At 40.9% G+C, this 8895-nt stretch overlaps 1 long non-coding RNA gene across 1 annotated transcript; it reads left to right on the plus strand.

Annotated features, from left to right (window-relative positions):
• Window positions 1–1270: 1270 nt before the first annotated feature.
• LOC120616025 (uncharacterized) lies at window positions 1271–3303 on the plus strand. The gene is made up of 3 exons (XR_005656443.1): window positions 1271–1496; window positions 1967–2079; window positions 2751–3303. It is a non-coding gene; the product is annotated as an uncharacterized LOC120616025 (long non-coding RNA).
• The last annotated feature ends 5592 nt before the right edge of the window (window positions 3304–8895 follow it).

Consider the following 8895-nt stretch of genomic DNA (forward strand, 5'->3'; position numbering starts at 1 on the left):
AAAAATCCATGAATTCAGGGTGAAAGCCAGACAAAGCAATGTTGTGACTCCATGAAGGGTAGGCAGAGCATTTCTACTTTTTCAAGCTCTGTGATCTCACTTTAGCTAGGTTCTGTGATCCAATTCCATTTCCAATCAGATATTGCATGAGAATTCACCTGAGAAACAGAGAAATAAGTGGATTTTGCCATTATTATTCCCATCCACCCTTCCTGGAGCACTTCAGGCCAGCATGGACACAATTCCCCACACCCCACATTCTATTATCACCTAGAATGTTCCTCTTCCCTGTCCAAGTCTCCCTACCTAAACTGAGTTCTTCCTTCAAATCTCACTTTCTCTTGGAAGCCACAGGCCTTAATCCATCTCTAAGCTCCTATTATTCTTCTAGACCATGATTAATCTTTCAGAACATAATTTTCCTGATTGTTTTTAATCATAACAAAACAAATTTGCAATTGCTTATATTCTTGTAGCTGAGGGACATCTCTTACCCTTTGTCTTAACCTCCTACAACACAAAGAACAGTTTGAGGCACTTTGTGACACTGTAACATCTGACTGATGATTGAGGACGCCTCAGTAACCTGATTCCAAGGATTCAGAAGTGGCAGGTTTGCCCCTTTCATCCTTCACTCAGAAGGTAGTGTGGGTGTGACCATTCCAGAAAGAGAAGTAACTTTCCCTAGCACTAACCTGCCCTGCCATTATGCCTGACACCCTAGTGTGGCCCTTACCTCCTAGCATCTCATGACTCTCAAAGATGGTCTCTCAGAGGTGCTTCCTGTGAGAGCCACAGGAGACCATGCAAAACTCCAGGGTGGAGCAGATAGAATGTCATGGAGGAAGAAGAGGAAAATGATGACTGAGACATCTTTCCATGGTGAAATGAGAAAGCATGAGTCCTGCAGGGCAGTGACCACCTGTAAGGCAGCTAGAAATGGGCCCATGAATTAAGGTGCCTCAAGAAGAAGACAGATCACAGTTTGAACATTAGAAAAATGAGAAAGTAGAAGAGATCAAAACTCAAGCATCACAAATTTAAGCACAGTCACCAGAAAACCCACAAACTAGTACGTGCCTAATCTTCAGTCATCTCAAATGAAGTCACCTTAAAAGCACCAGAGTATGATAAACTGGGGGTGGGAGAAGCAAATTTCCCAGAATCATATATTAATCACTGAATTCATCTGAAAAATATGTGCTTTGCATTTATTAGATATATAAACAGAATCTTACATCAGCAATGCCTCCAAAGTATGTGTGGGAAAGGAACATAGTCCTTTTAAAAATAGATACTCTCCTGTATATGATGCATAGCAAGTAAAGTGAGATCCTCGAGTAATTCATATTAACTTAGTAGCCAACATGTAAATGAAGCCGACTTCAACAACATGAAGTTACTACGCGCCAGGCACTGTTGTAAGCTTTACAAATATTAACTCCTTTAACTCTCATACCAACACTACTGCTATTCCCACTTTACAAATGATGAAGGTAAGGCGCAAGCAATCTAAATGTTTTTCCTAAGGTCAACCAGCTGCTAAGAGGTAGAACTAAGATTTGAACCCAATATATCTGGCTCTGTAGTCTTGGGTCTTAGCTTTTATTTTCCCCACACCTGTGTCATTCTGCCTTTTAAACTGGGTTTTTTTAACCAGATGGCACGGAGATGACAGCAGAAGTTCATGTGCTCTTCTACATCCTTCCACAATACCTTCCATCCAGAGCCTAGTTCCCCGGATCTTCTCAGCTTAGAACTCCCTAATCAGCCTTATTGTCCTACTCTCAGAAAGCAAAATCTGAAGAAATATTTTATGTTTATTGGTATATTATAGATACATAATCTAGAACATTCTACTTACCAACTCTTTTATTTTTGAGTAAACATTATTGCTGATAGAGATTCTCTTACTGCCAATGGAAGAACACATTGCTCCTTCTTTCCCCCCACCCCACCCACCCAGGAATGTATCTTATACAGCAGTACCTCCCCTCCCATGGACCCACTGCCTGGACTGCCACAATCTCTCGGCAACTCAGAAAAGCAAGGCTCCTCTACCTGACTGACCAACCAAAAGTAAGGGAAAATTTTTAAGTTTTCTAGAACTCTCTCAATTTCAAATGCTTTGTTACATCCACAAATTGGGGGATAAGGAAATCCATATCCAGACTTGGACTTAATTTTCATAAGTAGATATTATGAAAATATCATTTTTCATAATAGGGAGAAGAATCCACCCAGAGTCCTCGAGCTTCAGGAGGGCAATGCCTCCACTTCACCACAGCTAATTTTCCAGACTTTCACACACTGATGGCTTCCTTGCTCCTCCTTTGCCACCTTTTCATCCTCATATCCATGCCTTTCCTGGCTTCCTTCCCTCCATCCCTCCCTCTCAGACTGGAGGCAGCCAGAGGTGACTGGTGTCCCCCTGGGTTGCTCTCCCTGCCTTAGTGTACACTGCCTCACGCCAGGTGTGCGAGAATGGCCACTGAGTCTATGTCATTTACTCTGTTTAACCATGAAATAGACTCTATTGGATTGGGGGTAAAAATATGCTTTTGAAGCAGGAGTCAGTGGAGGCCCATATTTACAGGACATTTATTGCTGCCACTTTATGGAGAAAATTAGTCTTTTATGTTTTCAGTAATGATTCCCCAGGCCCTCTTTTCAAACCGGCATGCTCATAAATTCCTTGTTTTTATAGCAGGGCAAAAATGTGTTACAGCGTGCTCTTCTTCACTTCCCAGCATTATCCAGCAGAGGATGCAGAGGCGTACTGGCGAGAAGACAGCATGCTGGCCTGGCCAGGATGCCAGCAGGCCGTTGGGCCCCCTCTGGATACTTCTTCCAGGGGCAGAGGCAGTGCTGTGCAATTGAAGGAGCCTGTCCGGAGATCACACATTTCTTAGAAACACAGTTGGCTCTAAAGAGAAGAAAGCCCAGGTATTGGGCAGCGAAAGCCAGCTCCAGCTCTCGGGGGCTTTGCTGGAGTTGAAGGAAGTGCCAGATGCTGTTTGAAGAGAGTTCCTTCACGCAGGACGTCTGGCCTCAGTACATCCCATCTCTAAGGGAGCCAGAAATAACCTGGAGAAGGTTCTCAGATAAAGCCAGCTGTAAATTGTGTCCCCCTCCCAAGATGTGCTTTGCAGAACTAGAGGACTTTCTGTTTTAATGTCCGATAGCCTGGGCTTCCTTTCCACCTGGTTCAGCACTATGGTCTGAGTGATCTCTATCACCTTACCCCATCTTAGTCATTTTAGACTCCCCAAAACATAACTCAAAGATACCAGCTAGAGAAAATAAAACAAGAATGCTTTATGCTTAAAAACAAGTCAAGTGCCATTTACTTAAAAGAGGATGGGGCAGTGTTCAGCGGGAGACTATTGAATTCTTACTTATGGTCATTCTTGTGCTTTTGAGCTAATATAAATAACAGTACTGCTACAAATGTGAGAGATGATGTTGCCTAAGAATTAGCTCTTCTCAGAGAGTAATATTTGAACACTCGAATCACATGGCAGTTTTGCTAAACTGTAGATATGGGTTCAGCAGGTCTGGAGTGAGATCAAAGATTCTGCATTCTGACAAGCTGCCAGCTCCTCGTTCTAAGACCCTGCTCTGAGTAATGAGGTCTTAGGTAGAGAGCTCTGGCTGTGGAGTTGAACAGATTCAAACTTAAATATGGTTGCTAATTACCCTCAAGGATATTGGGTAAGTTCTTTAAGTTTTGAGCCTCTGTTTTTTCACATGACAAGAAAAGGAAATACTAATATACTTGTGTGTCTTTATTCTCATAGTTGATATCCGTTTCAGGTGAAAATATATGTGAAGGAGTTTGGAAGCTCTGAAATGTTTATATAAATGTTAGTTATTAGTATTGATTCCTTTCATCGATACTGTTTTATGTACTAAGTTACTCCCGGATTTTGCTTAAGATGAAAAGAAATGCCTTTGCAACATATTGCAGAGACAGAATAGATGAGGAAGAAACTCCAAAAGGCTGTTTTTCTTTTCCATCACCCCCTCAAAGGCCAGTGATAAAACAGGCAGAGACAAATCACCTGTCCTGTTTTTAGAGACTTTTGGTGGAGGAAAATTCTGCCACATTTCTTGGTAGGCTGTTTAATCTCAAGTAGAAGAAAGCATTTCTGGGTTGAGTAATTACTAGGTCTACATGATCCCTATAACTGGTGGATTCAATAAAATTATCAGTTGTGTCTTAGATTTGGTACTGAGTAAACATAATGGCAAGGAGACAGGTTGCATTTTCTCTAATCTCATTGAATAGATTCCATTTTTTCTAATCTCATTGAATAGATGCTGTTAAATTAAATAGAAAAACCATGGGCTTTAAGGTCACATACAACGAATTGAAATCTACAGCCCACAGCTTTTTAATTACGTTGATCCTAAACGAATTGCTTGACCTGTCTGAGTCTCAATTTGCTCATCTATAAAATGGGACTAAGAATTTCTATCACATACTATTCTGGGGGTTATTCAAAGAAATAATATATAAAGTTCCTGAAAACTAAAAGATAGCCAGTATATATTAGATTCCTCCCCTTTGTTCTGATTCGTTCCAGAAAACAAAGAAAAATTATCAGTTTATTAAAAGTATTAAAAATTAGTCAATTTTTAAAATGCTTTCTATGTACCAAGAACTTCACTAAGCACTTTAAAATAATTCTCTTATCCAGTCCTTACAACAAGCCTTTTAATATTATTATTCTCATTTTAGAGATGAGCAATCTGAGCTGTAGAGAAAAATTTTAGCCCATTGAATTTCAGCCACTTATTACCCTCAGGATACTGGGTAAGTTCTTTTTATAAGACTATAACTTAGTCCAGTCCCCCCATGGCCAGCAGCAATGCCAGGACGCAAGGTCCAGAGGAAGCTAACTGCAAGACCTTCACTCTTACCTATGCACACCTGACTTTCAGACTCCGCCGGAAAATAACCATTCAGCTGGAGGCAGCTCACAATTCACTGTCAGCCGCTCTTTTTTCCCGTCTCAGGACTCTCTTATGTTACTGTCTAGCATGCAAGCTGGCGCAAAAGATGTTACATTTGGGAGTTGATCCCATAGAGCACTGCCTGCCATTATTAGTACAGCTTTGTGGAAGAGCCACAGGCCGAGCGACATTACAACAGGGCGACTAAAACAACAGATCTAGAAAGCAGGGAAATGATCAATTTGTCAGTATCACCCTGCATTCCTCCATAAACATTGCATATAAATATATATATTATATATAGTGTTTTTTAACTGAATGTATGGAAGACCAAGTTGAAGGGAAACTTTTAACCATATGAAACACAATGACTAGTAGTCTCGGGCCGTTTTAAAGGTACAGGATTTGTGTTTAAATAATAAATCTTAGAACTCCTTAAATCTTCCTTCCTCCTGCAAGGATGACTTCACCCAACTTTCCTCTTTTCAAGTGACATTTAGGAAGCAGATAGTGAAAGTTTATTTTTAACAGGGGTAAATTTTTACTATCACATGGAGAAATTGATGTAGATACTGGTTGATTTGACATCCTGGAGGTCTCAAAACTCTGTGAGGGGAAGCACAGAGACTGGTGGCTAGGTGCCCAGACTCAGAACTCCAATTCCTGGCTACTGATGGATCACTTGATTGATTGATTACGCTAACATTTATTGAGAGTTGATCATGCATCATATACTGGACTGAGTAACATATTTTACTTCATTTAATCCTTTATAAAATGTTATGAGCTAAGTGTTATTATACCAACTTACAGGTGAGGAAACCAAGTGTCAGAGCAAATAGGTAACTCGCTCAAGGGATAGCTAATAAGGTCACCTAACTCCGACTGATTTTGAAGGCTGAACTTTTAACCACTCTATAACAATGCTCTTGGACTCCCTCCTTTTATGTATTTTCCTCTATTTTCTCAAGCTTATATGAGGCTGTAATACTCACATGTGATTATGAGCATAGACACACACACACACACACCAGATAATAGTCGCAGTCACTGTTTCAGGCTCAAAATAATCTGTTTAGCTTTACTCTTATCCCCATCTGGTTCCTAGGTGATATATAACTACATTCTGTTACTGCCCTCGACTCCCAAACTCTATAAATGCACTAACAGTGAAGCACAAGTTGAATCAAGGAGTTGCTTGAATAAATTCTATGAACTCTTATGAAACTTCAACACATCACACTTAAGTGCAATGCACAAGAGCATCCCTATGACAGTCTCTTTTTCCATCATTTACATTCAAGAGGGACCACCCCACCTTACTTATCCCTGTGCCATTCCCGCTTCCTTTCTTCATTTGACCCTCTCTGTAATATAATTTATTGTGGTGTAAAAAATGTTCGTCTGGGACTTAATACCTGAAGTGACACCCTAGTCCTACTATCATGATGCCACCTGTGTGACTGTGAGCAATTCACTCACACTTTCTGAATCACAGTACCTTTATCTCTAAAATGGTGCAAAAAAAAAAAAAATCCAGACTAGCTTATGGAGAAGGATGGTGCCAAAAGCCTAATGAAAGAGTAGACATGGAAATGCCTTTGAAAACTCTAAAGGCTTCCTAGGCTATCTATCTTTACTATGTGTGCCAGGTGTTAACACTAAGAAATTAAATGAAATTTCTTATTTAATAGTCCCCAAAATATTGGGAAGCAGAAATTACTACAGGTGAGGAAACTGAAGGCCAGAGCACTAAAGTAACTTACTCTGGACCATACAGCTAGAAAAATGGAATGCAAGCCTGTGTTTGTTGTACTGAATAGCACTTGTTTCAGGAATAATCACTTCAATCCTACCAAAAATTAAAAATAAAGGAAGGAAGGAAGGAAGGAAGGAAGGAAGGAAGGAAGGAAGGAAGGAAGGAGGAGGGAGGGAGGAGGAGGAGGAGGAGGGAGGAGGAGGGAATGCATGAATGAGGAAGGAAGGAGGAAGGAAGCTGAGGAAGGAAGGAGGAAGGAGGAAGGAGGAAAAAAGAAGGAGGGAAGGAAGGAGGAAGGAGGGAAGGATGGAAGGAGGGAAGGAAGGAAAGAATGAAGGAAGGAAGGAAGGAAGGAAGGAAGGAATAGCTGAAGGAAGGAAGGAAGGAAGGAAGGAAGAAGTGAAGCTGTCTCCATTTCTACTGCCTGGTGTTTGTCCCGAAGTACGGTTGGTTCATGTCAAGGTTAGGGTGACACCTGAGCATCAGGCTTTTTGAAAGTTCCCAGGTAATTCCAATGTTCAACCAGAGTGCTAATCCACTGCCTGATATTGGCAGAGCCTTACAAGGAAAGAAGTGACCAGTATGCTCAGATCTAGGCTCTGAATGCTCCCCTCCCAAGTGGTAGGCAAGGGGGCAGGGTGGGGTAGGGGAAGGGAGAAATCACTGAGAATTGATGGAATCCAATATTCATTGCTGCATTTTGAATGGCAACTTTCCCAGCAGATACATTACCAATCATGTCCCAGCCATAAAACATAAAGCTCTCATTTTCTCAGCGGCCTTATATACTCTGAGTGCTTTTCAGCATTATTAACCTCCATGATCAAAATAGATAGGGAGGCTGAAAGCCAGGGAAAACCTCTTTACATCTTTTGAATTGCAAAGCCACACAGTGAGAAAGAAGTCAGCATGTATGCAAACATTCCTTCCTGAGTCAGACAAACCCAGAGCATGAACAAATTCACTTTGTGGACATAATAGATTCAGGAGGACCACAGATTTAAAGAAATAAATTTGTGATAATTAGACTCATTGCCATTGATATAACAGCATGATTTGTTTGAACACTGTTCTATATAAACGAGGCCATCTCAGCTTTTCTTAGGCACATTTTTATGCCAAAATGAGGGTATGTAGAGCTAAACATCACTCATTTAGGACAGCCGGGATCTAAACTCCACTCCTATCTAGGTGAATCACAGAATTGGTAGAAGACAGAGCTCACTTTCTGTTGGGGAAATCAGAGAAAGACAGATAGTCGCTCTTCTCCCAGGAGGCTAGATTGTGGCTGTGTAAATTGGCATAGCCAATCAGATGCTCCCACACCATGCTCCCATAGATCTTTAAAAGAGTGTGGGATCTGTCAGAGATTATTCTTGGTGGCTGTGGTAGATTAGAGGATCCAAAAGCAGAGAAACAAGTGTCTAAGAGAGACAGAATGTAGCAGCATGAAATGAACATTCACTATGGTGCCAGCAGCAGTGGGGAGTCCCCAAATAGCAAACAGAAGTGTCCCCGGCAGAATCATCCCATGACCATGCCTCAGCCATTTCTTGCCTCCCTTGATTACTACCTGAACTTGTTGCCCAACCTTCCTGGATTCTGTTACCCAACTGCCTTCCAAGAAATTCCTCTTTTCCTTAATTTAACCAGAATAGGCTTTGATTGTTTCCATCCAAGAACTCTATTAGTGTGGGGTAATATAAGAGGCTCTAATTGCTGCTCCTTTAACTACTGGTTATTCAGAAGTTATCTACATGATCTTATACCCTACAGATGTTAATAATATGGCCCTGTCTAAATACTAACCTTTCTTCAGCCCCTAATCCCATACATGCAAAATCCAACTCTGTGTATGTTTCCTTCTGTATTCTTGTCCACCATTGCGAGAATTTTGAATGCAGTATACACAAGTGGTAAGTCACTCAAGTTATGATTTAAGGAGTAACAATTAAATTCTTAGTCTGAAGAATGGGAAAAACATAGTGTACAGCCTCACTCAGAGGTTATAAGAAGGGTTAAATTAAGCAGCGCGAAGCAAGCTGTTGAAGTACCAAAATTTAGCATGCCATTTTTTGACTTATAGATAACCCTAAACCCTATATCTGTCCTATTTGGTCTTTAGATGCAGAACTCAAGTGTACCGCATCCAAACATTTTTGTCTGACATCTTTTCT

Source organism: Pteropus medius, unplaced genomic scaffold (genome assembly GCF_902729225.1).
Source record: "Pteropus medius unplaced genomic scaffold, Ma_sr-lr_union100, whole genome shotgun sequence".
NCBI lineage: Eukaryota > Metazoa > Chordata > Mammalia > Chiroptera > Pteropodidae > Pteropus > Pteropus medius.